Source organism: Nilaparvata lugens, chromosome X (assembly GCF_014356525.2).
Source record: "Nilaparvata lugens isolate BPH chromosome X, ASM1435652v1, whole genome shotgun sequence".
Classification (NCBI taxonomy): Eukaryota; Metazoa; Arthropoda; class Insecta; order Hemiptera; family Delphacidae; genus Nilaparvata; species Nilaparvata lugens.
This window is the reverse complement of record NC_052518.1, coordinates 97,639,051-97,662,231: the sequence shown is the minus strand read 5'-3', so window position 1 is coordinate 97,662,231 and position 23,181 is coordinate 97,639,051. Positions and strand designations below refer to the sequence as shown.

At 37.7% G+C, this 23,181-nt stretch overlaps 1 protein-coding gene across 1 annotated transcript in view; it reads right to left on the bottom strand.

Annotated features, from left to right (window-relative positions):
* Window positions 1–22,793, bottom strand: part of LOC111056987 (ubiquitin carboxyl-terminal hydrolase 33-like) — a 247,806-nt gene extending 225,013 nt beyond the window's left edge. The window contains exons 1-2 of the mRNA XM_039442782.1: window positions 22,524–22,793; window positions 18,540–18,713 (exon numbers count right to left, since the gene is read on the bottom strand). The gene's annotated coding sequence lies outside the window, so the exon portion shown is untranslated. The remainder of the gene's footprint in view (window positions 1–18,539; window positions 18,714–22,523) is intronic.
* Between the last annotated feature and the right edge of the window lie 388 nt (window positions 22,794–23,181).

Below are 23,181 nucleotides of genomic sequence, written 5' to 3'. Positions count from 1 at the left end.
TTATTCATTATCAGTTATATTATGTATCTTTCCTCTATTGATAACCTTCTTCAAAGATTTTTCGTTTTTCTGCTGGCTTCTTCTTCTCTTTTTCAGTTTTTACTGGATCCCATTTCGCTCTATCTCCACCATGAACACGATCTTCCACTACTGGATTTCATCTCTCTCTATCTCCACTTGGACTCGATTTTCCACCACTGGATTCCATCTCTCTCTGTCTCCACTTGGACTCGATCTTCCACTACTGGATTCCTTCTCGCTCTACCTCCACTTGGACCCGATTCTTCCACTACTGGATACCTACTCGCTCTATCTCCACTTGGACCAGATCTCCCATTACCAGCTCTTCCTCAATCTTCATCTTATTCACCATTAGGATTATTCATCACCGAAACTCCACACATCTACATCTTATTGTGTTTAGTGAATTTCTGAACTAGTGCTTTAAATAGTGAAGGGAGCCGAACTGTCAAGGCATACTGAATGCACTCGAATCAAGAGACTTTTTCATTTAGGTTAAGTTTTATCAGTTTCATCCCCATTTCCCCCGTCATGTGTCGTTCTGAGGTCGGTTCACGATTGGTCTGCTGCTTCCATGATGCCTCTTACTGACACGTCAGCTCGCTCGCCCTCAAGTAGGTATGATTATTTCAATAATAGTAATAATGACACAGGTATGTTTCTAGCAAATAAGCTCCACTCTTTCAAAAAACTTTTCAAGGCTGCTCACCTTAATGTACAATCCCTCAGTTGCCACATTGATGAACTCAGAGCAATCTTCCGTTTTCAGGACTTCAATATAATCGGAATTTCCGAATCATTTTTGAAGCGTAGTATTACATCAAATTTTGTTGCATTGCCTGGATATAATCTTTTCCGGAATGATAGATTAAATAAAGCTTGTGGGGGTGTAGCAATTTATGTGAAAGATGGTATCAAAACAAAAGTTTTAATCACATTTAAACAAGAGTATTGTTCCAGACCAGAGTTTATGCTACTTGAATTATCCTTATCTAGTAATGATAAATTACTCGTTGGTATCTGTTATCGCCCACCAAAAATAGGTCATTTCACAGATTTCGAAAATGCCTTGCTTTCTCTTATGCCTTGTTATAACCGTATACTAGTTATGGGGGATATGAACACCGACTTGAACATGACGAATCGTAACTTTGACTACTTTCAACTGACTACAATTTTCCAATGCTTAAACATGACTATTTTACCCCTCGATCCAACTCATCATACTAATGAATCAGACACACTCATTGACCTTCTCATTGTTAGTGATCCAATGAGGTTGTTCAAGCAGGCCAAATCTCAGTCCCAGCTATTTCTAGACATGATTTGATCTACTGTGTACTTTCCCATAAGATACCAAGCCAGAACAGAAAATTATCACTTATAGAGACTTCAAAAACTTTGATGAAGCGCCTTCCTGACTGATGTGGCTCAGACTCCATGGCATCAAATTGAAGCATTACCCTCAGTGATGACATGGTCAAGACTTTCGAGAATTGGACTTTGACTTTGTATGACAAACATGCACCTCATGTGACAAGGAGGATTAATAGAAAACGACGAGTACCGTGGATGACTGAAGACATACTTAAGATGATGGGACGTGGAGACAAAGCACATAGAAAATTTAAAAAGACATTTGACTTGGACAGTTTGATAGAATATAGGAGCCTTAGAAATAGGGTTAAACAGGAATTACGGAACTCAAAGATTAGGTACTTGAATTCGTTTATGACAAACAATAGACAAGACTCTAAATCACTTTGGCAGGGAATAAAAGAATTCGGGCTTGGCAAACAGAAATCGAATCCACAAATTGACTTACCATTGAATAATATAAATGACCATTTCGTTTTACACTCTAACCAACGCAATGAAGTTGTCATTGCTAATCATATAGATGATCTTGAAGAGCAGGTTACAAACTTAGATTTACCAATCACTGATCAATTTCATTTCCAACCAATCTCAGAAGAAGACACTTTCAGAGCAATTCAACGTATTCATAGTAATGCTACGGGTGTAGACAAAATTCCTATTAAATTTATCAAGAATATGTTATTTGCTGTTTTACCAACCATTACATACATTTTCAACAAGTCACTTGAAGAAGGCATTTTCCCTGAAAACTGGAAGTTTGCTCTGGTTCGCCCTCTGAATAAAGTTCCATCACCCAATAAAGTTGAGGATTTTAGACCAATCAGTATTTTACCTGCATTGTCCAAAGTGCTAGAAAGACTCATTCATGCTCAAGTTGTAAAATTTCTACACAACAATAGTAAGCTTCATAACTTTCAATCAGGCTTTAGAAAATTCCATTCAACTGAGACAGCTCTGCTTCGTGTCACTGATGATATAAGGTTAGCTATGGACCAAAGAAAATGCACCATTATCACCCTATTTGATTTTTCTTAAGCATTCGATACTGTTGATCATACAGTCCTTCTGAATAAGTTGGCTATTCTTGGTTTCAGTTGCAACTCGTTAGTTTGGTTTAAATCCTATCTATTAGGTAGGAAACAATGTGTATCTGTCGGTGACAAAAAGTCAACTTGGAAAAACGTTATGCATGGAGTACCACAAGGTTCAATTTTAGGCCCTCTCCTCTTCACTTTGTATGCTAATGACCTTTCTTCCATTATCAAATTCTCCAGTTTCCATACTTATGCAGACGACCTTCAAATCTATTAAAGGCTGTCCCATAACAAAAATTAATGAAACAGTTGGAATAATGAATCAGGATATCAATTCGATAGTGGAATGGACAAAGAAAAATGGCCTTAAGCTTAATCCCATCAAAACACAACCCATTATAATTGGATATTCTCGTCTTATAAACAATATTGACCTTGAATCGATTCACAAAATTAGTGTAGACGGTAATGACATTCCTTACTGTAGCTCAGTTAAAAATTTAGGCATTATTATGAATAATACTCTTGACTGGTCAGAACAAGTGAACAAAACTTGTAAAAAGGTATTCTCAGCCATGCATGCATTGAAGAAAATGCACGATATCCTCCCTAGAAACATTAAATTATTATTGGTTCAATCTCTCATCTTCCCACATTTAATGTATTGTAATTCTGTTCTTAACAATATGCAAGTCACTCTGAATGATAAACTACAGCGTTGCCAAAATTATTGTCTTCGTTTCGTCTACTCTCTCCAACGCCATGATCATATCACCCCAGCCCACATTGCTAGTTCAACATTGAAGCTTCCCGATCAGAGGCTTTTTCGAATAGTCAAGCTTGTTAGAGATATCTTGAAATACGGTAATCCGAACTATTTTAAAGATGATTTCAAATTTGTCTCTGAAGGTAGGAGGATTGATGCTTCACATACTAGAACCGGAGAAAGTACTTTAAGGATACCCAATCATCGAACTACTATTTTCACAAAATCCTTCTTAGTCAGTGCCTGTCGTGCATGGAATACACTTCCTGTTTCTATCAGGTCTATCGAGAGCCGAGCGAGCTTCAACCTGACTTTAAAAAAACATATTTTGGAACAAATGACTGAAACTGTCCGGCCCTAGAACGATCACATGACAACCATCCCTCACCCATTCCACCAATATAAACCTTTAAACCATGTTATAGTACGAATTGTATATATATATATATTATATATATATATATATATTATATAAACTCATGTTATTTCAATTATCCACTGCATACTGCTGTATATTACTGAAATTTGATAACCCTGATCTACTTTCAGCCTACTTCATTTTATTAATCAATTATTTTTCTCTTCAATATTCATATTGATTAAAACTTTTACAATATTTCCATTAATAAATAAATCCTTAGTTTAAATAACGAAATTAACGTTTTGGTAGAGAGTTAGTGGGGAGGATATTTTTATTATTCTTCCCAAAGAATGGACATTGATATGTCTAAAGCTCCGCCAATTTATGTAGATGCATAACAATATGATTATTATCTATAGTTATTATATTACAAATTGCTTTTTCATATCATATACAGTTCTATAGTTATTTTCCTAGTCTATATTATGTAAATTCATCTATAATTTTGCTGTATTGTAAGCTATTGTATATAAGTGTATAAGCCAGTATATATTGTAATCTACATAAATAAAGTACACAATCAATCAATCAATCTCTTCCATTGCAGTCACTGTAATATGGTGTTGGATGACATCTATTGTCTTAGTACAGGCTACAGCGTTACTGTACATGGTTATTAGCATCGTATAGGTATGCACACTCCAATTGAAAACAATGCATCAAATCTAATCGTCCGATCCATCCAATGCTTGCCATCTGTCCAATGACAATCTGTGTGCGCCTACCTTTAAGCAGCATTCAATGAATACTAGTTTTTTCAAGAAGAGATTATATAAAGATGAAACTTATCTGAAAACTGATTACTTAGTGTAGGTTTGGTAAATAATTTATTCTTCAGATTTAAAGTGACTACTGGCGACACAATGATATAAGTTTCGTAAGGGGGAAGGGAGTAGAAGACCCCTGGTCACCCCTGTCTGAGAGCATTTTGTAAATTGTTAGTTCTGTGAACTGTAATTGGTCTGGCCAGAGCATTTTTGAATTGTAGCGCCAATCCCAGACTACAGTTCTGCCCGTAGCGGGTTTGTGCGCTAGTGTGTGGATTATAAATATAACATCGTAAATAGGGTTAAATTGAATAAATTTGCATCAGTTTGAATTTATAAAGAATCAGTTTGAGCTTCGTTCGAAATACAGTATACAGAGCCTGCAAGTTGAACACGGAAAACCAGCCTGGAAGCAAAAACCTATCTTTTTCCCAGATTTCTTTCCACCCCTCGAATCTGACCAAAACACCTAATAAAAGCTTCGAAAGGCGAGTAGACAAAATTGGATTAAATCTGGTGAGTTTTTGCTCTTTTTATTGTTCATTAATGCAGAGTTTAACTGTACCAATAACCTGGCTCAAATTGAAGATTAAATTTTGCTCCTCGTTTCTATTTGATAAATTGAATAGTAATTTACAGTCCACTGGTAGCTCTAGCCTGAGCTTTGTTCAGAACATTTCTGGCCTCCAGACCGGGATGAATTTAAATTTGTAATTTGTTGATTAATTCACACACATTGGATTTAAGCAATTTCGTATTTGTCCAATGTTGGCATGTTCAGAATGGTCTGATCTATGCACAACTTTAGTTTGTTGTAGCCTTGTTCTAGAGCAAGGTTTCTTGTCAATTTGTATTCGTCTGAAATTAAATTTATTTCAGTTAAAATTGTAATTTTCCTGAAACTAGGCTCATTGTGCTCTTTTTCTCAGGAATTTGTTTGTTGGATTTTGTATTGTCCATTTTGATACATGTTAGTGAAGGTTAATCACAGCATGATTTTGTTTGTTCAATTCAACAAGTTATCGTTTGTTTGTGAGTTGTTGGAAGAACATTATCTAATCATATAGTTTTGTCTTCAGCAGTAACTTGTCTTGTGAATTGATAATCAAAGTTTAACTTTGATAACTTACTAGTCGTGATTTTTCCTTCCATTTAGTTTTGAACTCATTCTTGTTTTTTTTTTTGTCTGTTGTTTGTATTGTTGGGGCTGAATTGTTTTGTGTATGAGTTCAAGATGGAGGAAAAATTACAGAAACATATTATTGTGCATCGCGCTAAACTGGAACAATTGTATGCCCGATTGCAAAGAATTTATGACCTGTCTAAAAATGTCTCTGATCCAAAAGTTGCTGAGCAATTTTTAGTATTGTATCCTCGGGTGTCTCAGACCATTTCGGATTATGAAAAGACAGAATTAGTGGTTAATGAGTTGGAACTTGAGTTGAATAAAGACTATGTTGTAGCATTCAACAACTCACATCTAGATCTGTTTCAGTATATTGAAGTAGCGGCTAACACTCTCAAACAGAAAGAGGCGACTGATGCTATTGCTCAATCTTCGGCAGCTTCAGCAGCTAGTGCACAGCCGGTCGTGTCCGAGTCAGTACTGCCCAAAATCGACCTTCCAAAATTTGATGGGAACCAGACTCAATGGTCGGTGTTTTATGAATTGTTTAAGGCATTGGTACATGACAACAAGAGTTTGAACGATCAGCAGAAGGTCCAATATCTTGTAAGTAGACTTACTGGACAAGCAGCAAATATTTGTCGTCATTTGCCACCATTGGCTAATAATTATCTAATAATTTGGCAGGCATTATTGACCCGCTATAACGATCCACGAGCGCAAGTCGATGCCTATTTCAAACAAATTTTTGAATTTCGTCCAATAAAATCAGAATCAAAGGCAGGTTGTATTGCGATTTTGGATGGGTTTTGCAGTTCCATCAATGCAGTGAAGAGATTGCGACTCACTGATTTGTCAGACTCGATATTCCTCTATCATGGCTTGAGATTGCTGGATCCAAGTTCTCGTAGAAATTTTGAATCGGCCGTACGTGACAAGGCTATGCCAACTTATGCCGATTATGTAAAATTCATTGAAAAGCAAATTAAGACTCTTCCTTCTGATGAGAAACAGACTGAATCGTTTAATATGAAGCACAAAAAAGATAATAAATCAAAGGTGTTTGTGGTTCAATCCAATGATTCATCTAACGATGCATCTAGTAAAAATCCCAATTGTCTGAAGTGCTCAAAACCGGGTCATCGGTTAGTAGATTGTGCTAGTTTCTTGAAAATGACTCCTTGGGATCGTTATTGTTGATTAAAGGAAAGTTTTGTTGTTTTCGTTGTCTTGATGTGGATCATTTGAGTAAAAATTGTCGTAGTAAAACTCAGTGTGCTCAATGTCGAGAATCTCATCATCTTTATTGCACTTTTCCAGATCAAGTTCCAATGAAGGTGTTGCGTCCTCGTCGAACTCCAAGGCAGGTGGCACATCACCTATTAGTTGTTGTTCTACATCCAATGATGTAGAAAATTCGACCGTTGTGTTGTCGACCGTCACTGCACATATTCGAGATTGTAATGGTCAGCTTTGTGATGTTCGTTTCTTGATTGACACCGGGAGTCAGTGTCATTTTGTTACAGCCAAATTGTGTCGGCGTTTGAGACTACCATTCCAGCCCATGAAAACCGTTGTTCATGGATTCGGTGGTGGTACTAGTGAAGTTCGAGGTCGTACTTGTGTGTCGATTCAGTCGAAGTTGGATCCTACCGTCAAGTTTTTGATGGAAGCCACAGTGGTAGATAAAATCATCGACAAGTTGCCTTCTTGTGAAATCGACAGATCCAAACTTCATCATCTTGAAAATCTCACACTGGCTGACGACAAATTCTACCTTCCTAGTAGAATAGATGGCATCATTGGTGCAGAGTTAGTTCCTCACTTGCTACGTGGGAGTCCTAGTATAGGTGAATCGCACGAATTGATGACTGTTAATAGTGTCTTTGGTCACATTCTGATGGGGAGAGCGCCGATTCTCACTTCAACAAAAAATGTGTCGAATTGTTTTACAGCCATCTGTAGTCCATTCGTTAGTAGTCCATCGTTGGATAGTTTTGTGGAACGTTTTTGGGAGTTGGAATCGTGCCCTACACCAAGCTGTCAACTGAAACCGGAAGAGTTGGAGTGTGAGGTAAATTTTCGGAAGTCTGTACATCGTGTGAATTCTGGTCGTTTTGTTGTTGCCTTGTCATTTGCGGAGCCGCCCAGCAGCTTGGGAGATTCGTATGCTGTCGCCGAACGCCGACTGCTGAGTTTGGAGAGACAACTAGAGCATGACAGCAATACTCGTATTTCATATCATGACATATTGATTGATTACCTACGTCAGGGTCATATGTCGTTTGTAGCAGATCAGACAGACCGAGGTGGTTACTACATACCACATCACGCCATCGTGAAAGCAAGCAGCACTACCACGCCCATCCGAATTGTATTTGATGCTGGTTCCAGAACATCATCGGGTTTGTCATTGAACCAGGTTCTTCATGCTGGTCCCAAATTGCAGACTGACATTTTTGTTTTGTTAGTCAATTTTCGTTTGTTCCCAATCGCACTAACTGCCGACATTAAACAAATGTATCGACAGATATTAGTGGAGGATTCCTGCCGTCGTTATCAGCGTGTATTGTGGAGATTTTCGCCGGAGGATCCGATCGAAATTTATCAGCTCAATTGTGTTGTTTTTGGTGTTTCAAGCTCTCCATATTTGGCACTTCGCACCGTCCACCAGCTTGTAGAGGAGGATGGAAATCGTTTTCCAGCAGCCAAGGCGAGAATACCAAGAGACATGTTCATGGACGACTTAGTCACATCTGTCGCCACAGAGTCAGAGGCCGCGGAGCTGTATCATCAGTCCAAGCAGCTGTTTGAGGGAGGAGGTTTCTCGCTCACAAAGTGGACGTCAAATTCACCATCAATGCTGGAGAAATTCTCGGAGGAAGAGAAATCGTTTTCGTACAAGGATTTCGAAGCAGACAACTCCTTGGCTATCTTGGGATTGAATTGGCAACCTAGTACTGATCTGTTTCAGTTTTCCGTCAAGTGTGGTGAGGTCGTCGCTACTAAGCGTTCTATTCTGTCAGTGATGGCTCGTATCTATGATCCACTTGGTCTCTTGTCACCGTTTACGTTATTTCTAAAATGTCTTGTCCAGAAACTGTGGAAATTAGGAGTGGATTGGGACGAGAAGCCGCCTGAGTCTATATGCACTCTTTGGGAGAATTGTCAAAAAGAGTTGCCTCTATTATTAAAATTTGCTGTTCCACGTCACGTTGGTTTGTTTCAGGATTCTCACATCAGTTTGATTGGTTTTTGTGACGCATCATTGTCGGGTTATGGTGCAGTTATCTATGTGAAGTCGCAGAAGGAGAGCGAGGAGTCAAGAGTTGTATTATTGTGTTCCAAGTCCAAGGTAGCACCATCTAAAGTTGTTTCAATACCTCGTTTGGAGTTGTGTGTGGCACTCTTGTTGGCAGAACTCATGAATTCAGTAGTCACTATTATTAGTGAACGTTGTCATGTGTCTCGTATTGTCGCACTCTCTGATTCGACAGTCACCTTGTGTTGGATTAATGCTCCATCCGCAAAATGGCAAACTTTTGTTGGTAATCGCGTCGCAAAAATACAGGATTCTTGTATACAGGAGTGGATGCATGTTGCCGGAATTGAAAATCCCGCTGACTGTTTGTCTAGAGGTTTATCACCAGTTGAGCTTGTGAACTTTCCGTTGTGGCTCTCAGGTCCATCATGGATAGCAGAGGACGAATGCGATTGGCCCGTCCGAAGTCAAATGGAAGAGATCGTGGATCCACCGGAGGCGAAAAAACCGTCAGTGTTGACAGTCACAAAATCTCCTGATTGTAACAGCAATGCAGTATATTCATTGATTGGTCGTTGTTCAGATTATGGTCGTCTTTTGAGAATTGTAATTCTTGTTCTCAAATTCTTACGAATCTTACCCCAATCAGAGGAATCAGATTTCGATGTTGCTGAGAGGTATCTATGTAAAGTGGTGCAGAAGATGCATTTTTCATCTGAATTTGTGCAATTGGAGAAGGGAGAAGATTGTTCTATGCGCCTTCGTCGCCTGTCTCCATTCATTGATAAAGGCGTGATTCGCGTCGGCGGTCGTTTGTCTCATGCTGGACTGGAATTTGAGACTTGTCATCAGATGATTCTACCAAAATCCGACGCTTTCGTATCGATGTTGATTGATTATCATCACAAGAAGAACTGTCATGCTGGACCTTCGTTATTGTTGTCCTTGATCAGACAGAAATTCTGGATACTGTCTGCTCGCTCTATTATTCGTATTTGTGTGTTTAAGTGTAATCGTTGTTTCCGTGTTCGACCTAGTAATGATGCAATCATTCCAAAAATGGGTGACCTGCCTGCTTGTCGAGTGTCACAATGCAAACCATTTGAAAATTGTGGTGTGGATTACGCTGGTCCTTTGCGTATTACTATGACAAGACGTCATAATCCTTGTATTTTGAAAGCCTACATTTGTCTGTTTGTGTGTATGGCAACAAAGGCGGTACATATTGAGTTGGTATCGGATCTATCAACGCCCATGTTTTTAGCTGCGTTTCGTCGTTTTTTGTCCCGTCGTGGACCCTGTCGTGTGATGTATTCCGATTGTGGTACTAATTTTGTAGGTGCCAAGGAACAGTTGCGAAAGATATCTCAACTTTTGAATTCGTCCGAGTTTCAAACCACATTGACTAGTCAACTCGCCGAACACAAAATTGAATGGAAATTCATTCCCCCTGGTTCACCGCATTTTGGAGGTCTGTGGGAGGCAAATGTCAAATCTGTAAAGTTGCATCTGTTCCGAGTAATTGGCAATCAACTTCTCACCTATGAGGAACTGAACACGGTATTGGTGCAGATTGAAGGTGTCCTGAATTCCCGCCCACTGTGTGTACTGAGTGAGGATCCGTGTGAACCACTGGCTTTAACCCCAGCGCACTTTTTGACACTCACACCGTTGAAATCATTTCCCATGCGGGACGTGGACAGTGTCCCTGTGAATCGTCTCACCAGGTATGAATTGATTGGTCAGCTTATTCAATCGTTCTGGAACCGATGGAGACGAGAGTACCTGCACGAACTCCAAAGTCGTAAAAAATGGCTGAAATCACCCACTTCTATCAGTGTGGGAATGGTTGTGGAAGTGGACCAACCAAACACACCTCCATTGCAGTGGCCACTGGGTGTCATCGAACAGGTGTTTCCGGGAAGTGACGGCGAGGTTCGAGTGGCGAGTGTTCGCCTAAAAACTGGTATTTATAAAAGACCAGTTACAAAACTGTATCCACTCCCAACTCAATAGTTGTTTTTGCTTGTTGCATTTTTTTCTTTTGTGTTGTTTTTTCGTGTTGGTGTTTTGTTTTTTTTTTTTTTGTCATGTCTGGATTTTTTCCTTTCTGTGGTTTTTTTTTTCAGTTTTGTAACTTGGCTGAAAAATAGTTTTTCAGAGGCGGGGGTATGGTCTGGCCAGAGCATTTTTGAATTGTAGCACCAATCCCAGACTACAGTTCTGCCCATAGCGGGTTTGTGCGCTAGTGTCGATTCGTCCAGCTGTTTGCCTTGCCATCTTTTCTAGCCGAGTCATTTTGTTCTTGTTCAGTCGTCCATTTTTAGTCGTTCTTGTTCGTTTTGTCTTGTCTTGTTGTGAAGACCGAGTTTGTAATTTGTAATGTAATTTCCATCGGAAATTTCTAGTAATTGATTGTTTAAGTGTCGTGTGTGTGGATTATAAATATAACATCGTAAATAGGGTTAAATTGAATTAATTTGCATCAGTTTGAATTTATAAAGAATCAGTTTGAGCTTCGTTCGAAATACAGTATACAGAGCCTGCAAGTTGAACACGGAAAACCAGCCTGGAAGCGAAAACCTATCTTTTTCCCAGATTTCTTTCCACCCCTCGAATCTGACCAAAACACCTAATAAAAGCTTCAAAAGGCGAGTAGACAAAATTGGATTAAATCTGGTGAGTTTTTGCTCTTTTTATTGTTCATTAATGCAGAGTTTAACTGTACCAATAACCTGGCTCAAATTGAAGATTAAATTTTGCTCCTCGTTTCTATTTGATAAATTGAATAGTAATTTACAGTCCACTGGTAGCTCTAGCCTGAGCTTTGTTCAGAACAGTAATAGAAATAGATAGATAGATTGCCTTTATTCATTTATCTCAGTTTAAAATATTACAAGTGTTTGGACGTTATATCTATGTTGCTTTGTTGTCTGGCATTGTGTGGTAGAGGGGGCAATTGAATGGTGATGCGCAGAGCATAATTGACAGTTGCCGATTGACAGCCAATCGAACAGCTCACTTCTCGTAATGTCGATATTTGCAAAGTGATCTATTGATTATTTATTGTGATTTATTACAAGTGTCGTCTCATCTCGTATCGTGATCTGGACCCGGGATCCTGGAAGCAAGGAGGATTTGGACATGAAGGTAGGCCTATGCTATTGTGCACTTAGCCATTTTAATTGTTCAACTCGCTACCCGATGCCAGACAACCCAAAGTTCTCGATGTAATTATTGATACAGTCCACAAACCAGAGTGCTGTTTGAGCCAGCCTCTGTCGATTAAACATTGGTCCAACCATCCGGGATTGATTTGTTAATCGAATTTGTATAGGACATAAGTTTGAAATATCATCTAATAGGTTTGTCGTTTTTTATGCCTATTTTATTCTTGGTTTTTCTGTTTATATGGCTTGTTTTTGTCATTGTAGATGAATATACGCTTTATTTGTGGTATTCTTAAGAAATTTGGGCTCAATTTAAGTTGGAAATTGAGTAGAACAAGTAATATTTTCGTAAATAATTGTGTCGTAGTATTATTGCATAAGATTGTTGCATTGGCGCCACAAGGCTGGACTGGCAAGTTTGTGTCAATAAGTAGAGAAAGACTTATACGTCGTCTAGCTGTACCAGTAACTGGAACTGTTACTTTTTTCAAAGGATACTTGCAGTTATTTGCATTGATTATTGTCATTACTTCATTATTAATAGCAGATATTGTTTGTTCCAATGAGTATCAATACGGTATTATTAACCTCGTAACCAATCATTCTCTACCGAGCATAAGTTGAAATGCTGGCTAGGCTTGTATGATTAGATAAGCCAGCCATTGTTCGTTCCATTATGTCGCCTGCTCTCGTGTTTTCCCTCTTATTCTTGTTTGGTTCTTTGTCTCACTCTCTCTCTCGACGAGCGCTCACTGTTATCGCCTCACTATGGGTGTTATCGAAGATTTGACATTTCAAAGAGATGCATTAATTCGTAAAATAAAACGGATTAATGAAATTGCCGAAGCTGTCGAAAAGGATCCGAAAAATAAAAAAATGAAGAATTTATTGAAAGTTATGGGTGAGCATATCGATCACCACCAGGTGGAGTTCAAAGATATAATAGATAAGATGCAGAACTACTATAACAAACAGAATCCTCGATTGGAAACAAGTGAACTTGAAAATTTGATGAGTCAATTTGATGAATTTCATTTCAATGTCAAGGCTATTCTCGAAACCTTACCATCCACTCAAACAAATTTGAATATTAGTTCTTCCAATGTAGCTTCTTTACCCACAACTGGAAATATCTCGTCAGTAGCCCTACCTAAGCTTCCTTTAATGACTTTTGACGGCGATTTGAAAATTTGGAGTCAATTTAAAGATTTATTCGAAGCCACGGTTCATAATTATGGTCAAATTGCTGACATACAAAAACATATGTATCTTCGGTCTGTACTGCAAGGCGATGCACTGTCAGTCATTTCTGTAGTCCCATTGACAAGTGATCATTATGCTGAGGCATGGAAATTATTATTGAATCGCTACAATGACTCTTACAAGCTGACTGACGCATACTTGCAAGCAATTTTTGATATGCCAGCAGTTAATAAGCAACCAGACTGGCTATGAAAATTCATCACTCATTTAGCTGAGTATATTGCAGCACTAAAACCAATTGGTCATGCAGTTAATGACTGGTCGATTCCGTTATTATTTGTCTTGCGTAAAAAACTGACTGAAGAATTGAGAGAGAAGTGGCAGAGACTGCTAAGAAATGGAACAGTATCTGATTTTAAAAACTTCCAAATATTTTTGAATGATGAAGCTGTTATTTCAGAGGCTATTAAATCCACTGATTTATTGGGATCATCTACATCGTCAGAAGCCTCCTCATGTAAGCATTTTGGGAAATCAAAACCCACTATGGGAAATTACAAGGCTTCAGCTATGATTGTTAAATCGAAATCGGGCGAGCTGAAATGTATTGAATGTAATAATTCTCATGAACTGGAAAATTGTGAAGTGTTCTTGAATCTCAAACCGTCTGATAGATTAAAACGTGTGAAAGAATGGAAACTATGCATTGGCTGTTTATTGGCAGGGCACTTTATTAGAGATTGTAGAAGAAGGAAGCCGTGCAGTCACTGTAATTCGCGTCATCATTCGCTCCTCCATTTAGAGCCGAGACAGCCGCCTGTTGAAAACACCAACACATTGGCCGGTAATAAACAAATGAGCAGGGTAGACGGGCACGACGTCGCTGATCAAAGCCATCAAACATTTGTTACTGACTCAGCTAAGAAAGTATTTTCGAATGTAAACAGTTCCTTAGTATTGTTACCAACTGTTAAATTGGGAGTTCGAAGTAATCAAGGCAATTATCATAAGGTCAAAGTGTTATTAGATAGTGCAAGCACCGAGTCATTTATTACAAGGTGATGCATGAAAAAACTGGGTTTAGTGGTACAGAAAACACACAGTTTGCCAATCTATGGATTATCTGATACTAAACTGGAAGTGACAGATGAAATTGCTAACTGTGAATTTGAAACACCGAACTCCCCTTCATTAAAAATTACCGCGTCGGGAGTCAACAAAATAGCAGCTACAAATCAGATAAAAAATGCGTACTGGGCACATATTGAAGGACTGGAGCTAGCAGATTCTGAATTTTTCCTTTCAGAGGAGGTTGATATTTTATTGGGTGCTGAATATTTCCCCTTCATTCTGACTGGAAGAAAGGTGATTGGTCCAGCGGGTACACCATCTGCCCTAGAAACTGTATGGGGCTACTGCCTGATGGGTAAGGTATCAGAGGAGAGTTCTACTATCTCAAATAATTTGTGCATGTATTCCAATGCCAATTTAGAAGAGTTGGTGAAGCGATTTTGGGTCATAGAAGAGCCACCTAGGACAAAAAAATTATTGGAAAGTGAAATGGCTTGTGAGGAGATATACAAATCAACTGTTTGTCGTTTGAATACTGGTAGATACATTGTAGAATTACCATCCAAGGAAACAAATACGAGTGAGATATCGGGATATCTCGAAGGTAAAACTAATGTCGGAGAAAATGTTTCCATGATTCGAGAAGAAGAATTGGGAGATCTAACACCTATGTCGTATGGTGTATCATCATCGCCATTTCTTGCCATTTGTACTACGCATCAGTTTATTGAAGATGGAGGAAAAATGTTCCCTGCGGCTTCTGAAGCCTTACGGTTTTCTACTTACATGGATGAAATAGTTACATCAGTCTCATCAATGGAAGCAACCAAGCAACTGCAGCTTACTGAATTGTTAAGCAAAGGGAAATTTGAATTGCTAAAGTGGGCCAGCAATCATTTTACCATTCTATCAAATCTCCCTCCAGAGCATTGCACTATTGATGCAAAAGATTTCACCTTGGAGTCTGATAAAATCATTAAAATTCTTGGCTTCCAATCGAATCCAATTGGTTACTACCTCTTCTACAGGGTGAAGGTTCCATCCAGTCTAGCTACAAAACGAAATGTTTTATCAACTTTAGCACAAATTTTTGATCCATTAGGATATTTGACACCTTTCATGCTCACCTTCAAGAGTATTATTCAATGTCTATGGCAATTGGGATGTGACTGGGATGATATAGCATCCGTGGAGGTAGTGAAGAAATGGGAGCTTTGTGTGGTTGTCCTAGTAGCTAGATTATTACATGAAGTTCAAGAAGTGCTTTCAAAAATTATAAACATAGATTATATTGCAGCTTGGACTTATTCAACTGTGGCAGTGAGTTGGATTCGGTCTTCACCTCATCGTTGGGCTAGGTTTGTGGCAAATCGTGTAAGTCAAGTACAGGAACACCTGTCTACAGAGCAATTCAGATATGTGTCAACCGAATGTAATCCAGCTGATTGTGCTAGTCGAGGACTATTGCTCAATGAATTAATTGGTAATTCTCTGTGGTGGAATGGTTCTGATTGGTTAGACAAACCACTGGAGTGCTGGCCACACCAAACCCACGGTAATGATGAAAATTCCAAACAGATTGAATTGGAAGCAAGAAAAATTACTCTAGCAACACAGAGTAAAACTCAGAGGAATCAATTCAATCAGTGAACTTGAGAAATCTATGGAGTTTACTTAAAATAATAGTATCCTCATTCTGGAAACGTTGGCAATTGGAGTATGTATCTAGCTTGCAAACCCGAACAAAATTGTACAGAAAACATAGTAATGTTAACATTGGACGTATGGCTCTCTTAAAGGAAAGTAACCTACTCCCTCTTCACTGGAGGCTTGGTCGAATAACAACGATACTCCCTGGACAGGATGGAGTTGTGAGAGTGGTGGAGGTACAGACTGCAAAGGGAAGTCTAACTAGGGCTTTCAATAGGGTATGTCTCCTCCCTATTGATGAAGATTAGGCCTTATTGAAGGGAACTTCAATAAGTTTAGTGGTTAGTTTTTTTTGTTTCTTGTTTTACATGTGGGAAATGTTCCCAAGTTGCTTTGTTTCTTGTTTTTATCTATATTGGTTGTACATAGTCATTATTTCTCGTCCCATCCTCTCCTTTCCGTGGGCCTCCTACTCCTTTTGTATAAGTCTCCTCAAGTGCCCCTGAGGAGTGAAGATATTTTCCTTTTTTTTCCTAGTTTCCCTAGTAGGGTTCGTTATTGGTGGTTTTTTTTTCTTTTTGGTATTGGAAGTTCTTCCAAGGTGGGCGGAATGTTTGGACGTTATATCTATGTTGCTCTGTTGTCTGGCGTTGTGTGGTAGAGGGGGCAATTGAACGGTGATGCGTGATGCGCAGAGCATAATTGCCAGTTGCCGATTGACAGCCAATCGAACAGCTCACTTCTCGTAATGTCGATTTTTGCAAAGTGATCTATTGATTATTGATTGTGATTTATTACAAGTGTCGTCTCGTCTCGTATCGTGATCTGGACCCGGGATCCTGGAAGCAAGAAGGATTTGGACATGAAGGTAGGCCTATGTTATTGTGCACTTAGCCATTTTAATTGTTCAACTTGCTACCCGACGCCAGACAACCCAAAGTTCTCGATGTAATTTATACAGTCCACAAACCTGAGTGCTGTTTGAGCCAGCCTCTGTCGAATAAACAACAAGTGTTGTGGGCGATCCCCCTCTTCCACTTGACCCAAAAATCGGAGCACTGACAAAGGAGTTGAAAGATCAACGTCCTCTATTCATTCATACAGTAGGCTACCTATTATAACGTTAATGGTGTGTTACCTGCGATGCTGCGAATTGGGACGAATTATTCACAACTCGGTGGATCGCAAGCGTTTCAGTTTTGAATGGGAATCATAACCCCCTTTTTTAATATCAATTCTATGAATCGGCTAAACCGCCACATAACTTTTAGCATTGGGTCGACCTGAGTGACTATATAGCAACTACTCATCAGTTCCAGGTACCTATACAGATAATATTATACAGCTGACTCGAATCCTAGCATTTAAAAATGTCTTTAAATGATTCTGCTAGGATTCAAGTCAGCTGTATAATATTATCAGTATATAGGATGCAGAGCTAGAACTATCTAGTTGCTAGCCACTACATTCTAAATTTTATTCAATTGACCCATTCTGTGTGCTAAAAGTATTGTCAATTTTAACCTACCTATACTGAGGTTCACGTTATAATGGCAGTGTTTGATTAGCAATGGTATTGCTATCCTTGTCTATCATTAAAAAAAGCGGAAGCGGATCTCGGGTTGCCTTGTTGCCAGATCGTCTTTTAACGATATAGTTATTATAATTGATTAATAGTTATTAAATTATCGAAAAATATAATTTCTTGTTTAGTAAAATGTAACTGATTATTTTAAACAAGAATGAACAGTTAATATTACATCATTAAGCCTGTATCAGCTACCGTCTATAGAAGGCATTGACAAGACAGAGGACCTGCAACGTTGTTCTGCTATCTTTCTTCACTGCCATTATAACGTGGACCTCACTATAGGCACTAATTATTATTAAATTGACCCATTCTATGTGATTGAAAGTATTGTCATTCATAACACAGTCAATGTAGATAGTAGATGAAGACGATACGAGACGAAAGAAGTTTTTTTTGCTGAGGGTCATGCCCACATGAGCTCTAGGCTTGTGCGTGGGTAATGAGGCGGATGATAATGAGAGATGCCCACCTACAGTTTTAGGTGGGTTCCGAATATTGGAGTAATGTAACGCGTTATTAAACTGTAGACACTGGAATTGTCACTTACAAGGGTCGTTGAGAAACAAAATGGCGTTTTCTAAAGCTGAACCTCTTGATGACAGACAATGACAAAATATATACTAGAGACTTAACACACCGCTAGACCCTAACCGGTGAATGATATAATGGGCAAAGAATCGGTTCCTGGAAAGAACCCATCTTTGCCGAAGTAACAGGAACACTCAATTTAAGGATGTGGAAGGAGTGATGACTTTCGTGGAATTCGCCGACACTATATCGCAGTTCTTACTATAATAGTTACTAAAGTTGAGAAGTTACTAAATAACTTCCAAAAGAACTTACTATATATAAGAAGTTACTAAAGTCAAATGAAAATTATGTTCCAATAAAACGTGTATTCTACCCATTGACATGGAAGAACATTCTTTCTTTCGAGAAAAAACAATAATTCCTCTGTTTCATCTCAGCAGAATAGAAATTATCTTCTGTTTCTATTCCGCAGAACTGAAAGTAATTAATGAAAAGCAGATACCCCATGCAGTTACAGCTAAATAGCAGATGTTTTGGCAAACTTACTTGCCTATCCCTGCGATGGACATCGGATTCTGCCATCTGATCGGGAGTCGACTTCTCCAGGTGATCTTTTTCCATGAAGGATGTCCATGTCCATGTAGGCTTTCGGCTCTCCAATAGAATTTCCTTGGGACATGGCAGTCCACTTTCGCGATTCTGGCTGGCGCTTGATTTCATCTGTTCAGAACAAATAATAATAGAGTCTATGAGAAAAATATTACTGAACTATCAGGTGTCCCGTGTTCCGCAAGGGTCTAGTTACCAACTTGACAAACTGAAACCTTTGCCTACTGGAATCTTGAGGAATTTAAAATAGGCCTATTATCATCCTCAATAAATTAAGAATCTATATGCAAAATTTCAAGTTAATCAGTCGAGTAGGTCATTCGTGATGATGCGTCATTCGTGAATTTCCTATCCCTACATGCATAAGCCAATTCTTTACTTTTTTATATTATGGATGGATGAATTTATTTCCTCCTCAAATTATATAACATATAAAAAGAAAATGAGTAAATATCTTGGAAATTTCACTGATGATGTTCCCAGTAGTGTGATAAGAAAAACAAATATTATTAAGAAGGTAAATACATTATCAAATCAAATAATCGATATAATATAATAAAGGAAAAATTGGCTTATACACGTAAGGGATAGGAGATTCGAGTAGTCTCAACTACTCAACTTGAAATTTTGCATATAGATTCTTAATTTACCAAGGATGGTTGATGGCCTGTTTCAAATTCTTCAAGATTTCAGTAGGTCAAATATTTTTAATATTTGAACCTTGCGGAGCACAGATTACCTACTGGTAAATAATAAAGATAAAAATATAAACTATGAAGTAGAAATTGAAAGATGCGTGTCTCCGAGTCTAGACTAGGACTGCAATTTAAATTACTTTAAAAAGTGATAAAACATTACAAAAACTAGGCTACAACCTGTAGTGCATTAGAAAAAAACAGTGAACAAAAAATTGAAACAACCTAGAAAACCAAATCTATTATTTTCCAATCAATAAAGAAATGAAGGTTTTAAAATAAGAAGAATTGACGCCTTGAGAGATACTTCACTCTTATCTCTACATAAATGATTAATAATGTCAGTCATTTCCGAAAGGTATCACTTCCAACAGCACTGCATTTAAAAGGATATCCTACATTGGATTCATGAGCTAAAATTAGATTTCATACCATTATCCTAATTACAATAAAACTCAGTTTGCATCGTAAACATGGTATGTCACATAATAACCACAGTAGATAGATATCATGTTAAACGTTTTTTCAAGAATTTATGACCATTAAGGCATATAGTTATCAAATGAATTTTCTATGTTGTTGTAGATGTAGATATCCATATTGAATTAAAACGATATTGTGAAAACCACTGATATATTAGAACAATCCACGACCATCCCATTTCAATGTAGAATGCTTCTCCAACTGCTTAATATTTTATTAGTCTATACATAAATATAATGAGAATATCGTCAGCTCATGAATAGCATATATGGTCTGTACACAGCTTGAGAGCAAGTTCAGTTCCATCGAATGAACCTATTGGGAATAATAAATCACAAGTACTAATCACAGATTTAGATCAAATAGTCGAAAATACAATAATTGAACATCATGTAAGGTGCAAAGTAAGAGACAAGTTGAAGCTCGCTACCAGCTATAAGTGCCTTCAAGGTAACAGAACAATACACTCATGAGGGTAATGAAGCGGTATCAGAGAAGAAAGAGTTTTGAAGAGGAGAGCTGGAAGATGGGTCTTCATCGAACAATACTAAAATGTCAGGTAGCATGACCAGGGCTGTTTCCAGAACCCGAGTAACATCCTGACAATTCGAAATTTCATTGTAAGATCTGAATTTTTGAAAATGGAAAAACCCAGACCTTCATCTTGTCAATAAGCTAATAATAGAAGCATATTGTATTCTATTTGTAAGGGCCCAGATTCAAAATAACGGATTTTTCAAACACAATAGGACATAGTCTAAAACAAATCTTTGATACTTTCATACTTCAGAAGGAGAGATATTCTTCAGAGATATTTCAGTTTCATCAATCTTGAGTTTCAACAGAATTATCCTTACATCAGTGAATCGGACATTATTATGTATACTCTGTCAACCTATAGTGAAATCCACGTTTATAAAAGCAGTATTTGATTGACATTGTGTTGCTATCCTTTTCTATCATTCGACAAATGAAACGAAGGATGAGACACTTAATTCGAATTCAATATTAAACTTCAAAAATCATGAATTGAATTTCACGTATGCTATGAAAAAAACATATACATTTCAGTTTCACTATGAGTTTCAACGAAAACCTGTGATCTCGGAGTGGTGATCAGAAAACAAGAGTGTGAAACAAAGTATTGGATTCAAGCCTAGATCTAAAGGTGCTCACAGACTTATGCGCCACGAACTCACATAAATACATTTAATAATAAATAAATGTTTATTTCCCAAAAAACTAAAACTACAGCATCAATTACACAAAATATTAAATAAATTACAATTGCATACAATAGTTACATAAAAATCTTATAATGTATCCTCTACTTTTTTAGTTTTTTTCTGTGTAAATTTACCTACTCCACTATGGCGTACCATGTTCTAGAGTAGGTTTTAATTTACCCACATACTTCGCTCTTCATCAGCTTTTCTTACTGTATCTGTATATTACTGTACGAATCAGATATAATAAGCTGATGAATCAGCTGATGAAAAGGAAAATGCGTGTACGCAAAAGCAAATGGTCTAACTATCACCTAAAGATCGCCAATAAAACTGGTTGCTTATAATTCAGAATCTCAATGTAATGGTGAACTTGACTAGTGTAAATAAGTCAGAAATGAAATTCAAGGCTGACAGCTAAAATCATCTATTCATTTATTCATATGCAAATACAATTTAGGTAAAAACAACAGGCATTTGCCCAAAACTGCTTCAAACCTTAATTTGGAATACACAGTCTAAAGGTTATGTTATCATCACGTGATAGCGCATAAAATACTGACAATCCTTGTGATAGCTCCCAAAACACAATCAGCTTCATAAATCAATACAAATTGTCTTCTCATGCACTTTCAATGTTACCCTGATATAACCTCAGAAAGGACGGAGAAGCGAGTCAATTCCGTTGGCCAACAAACTCGATCCGTTTAAAGATGCAAAGAATATGTGTTGGAAATTAGAATTTGATCGATGAAAGCAATCAAAAGTAATCGTCAAACAAACAAACCCACCAACGGACAACGACTCGATGCTCTAGTCAACAATAAGAACTCAGCTCATTCAATAAATTTTAGGATTCATATAGAATCTCGATCAAAGAAGGTTCGAATACTGGATCCCTACATATCAGTGTCAGTAATGTAACAAACGGTGGAGGTATTTTTAACCCTACACCACTCCTGACATCATTTCTGTAACCGGTGACATATTTGTCTCTATTTACTTAATCTTCCAAAATATGAAATAAATAAGAATAGATGTGGTTCGATAGTCATTCTTGCAGACTATACCACCATTGCGCACCAATGTAAACGGAGGGGGGTGTTTCTTCTCTTCTATAATATTTGGCAAAGTTTACTGCTATCAAATCATCTACCAGTATTTGAATCCTTGATTGGTTGGGAGCTTTTAGAGGATTCGTTCATTCAAATGCACAGATTATCATCATTGCCATCTATTCTAGCAACTATAGTAACTACGAGCCAGGAACTTCGATGAAAAATACTAATAAAATTTAACTTCAGGTTTATTGAACTCTAAATCGGTAGAACGAATTAATAAAAGTCATGTAACATGTCAAATTTTCAAACCGAACAAAGTTATTCAGAAAAAGAAGTTATATTATATTTCAATCTATACATTTTGGGAACCTGCTAACTTGCTGCAACTAAATTCGGGCCTTGGTCATTTTATGTACTAAATTTCGAGCTAAATAAAAACAACAGTTTGGCACTCACCATTTCAACAATTTCAAATTTTACTTTTGAGAACACTTAATCCAAAACCCAATAAACTCAGACGTAATGCAACTCACTACACTCTACTTAAATTCAAGCACACAATTAACCTCTTAATTTTACATCTACTGACTGATTCTATCAATTTTAGATTACTATACAAACTACAATAAAAGTACTGATAATGGAAAACTTTTCAATTTGTCCCTCTGGATGGGCAACAGACCCATTCAGAGGACCGAGGCTCGCGCACCATTACATGATTTTCCGTTCGCGTCTCAATACCAACTGTGGCCTATTCACTGAAAATTATTCCCCCTCCACGAGCGTTGAGCATAACTTCCAGTGGAAAAGCCAAAGCTGCAAAAAGGTCAATGCTCGTTCAATTTTCAAATATAATGGCTTTTTCGACATGAAATTGAAACCGTATTTGAAAAATGCACGAAAATTGCTTTAATTTCGACAACTAAGCAACAAGTTAGTAAATTCAATAAACATGGTCAAATATTCTCACACTAAAATCTGAAAGTACGAATCAAAGTTCATTCCAGTTCAAAAACCTGAAAAATGAGACACAAAAAAACAACTACAATATACCCACTCAATTTCACACTATTACAGTAAAAATTGTTGGTACAGTGAGGTTATGCAATAATTG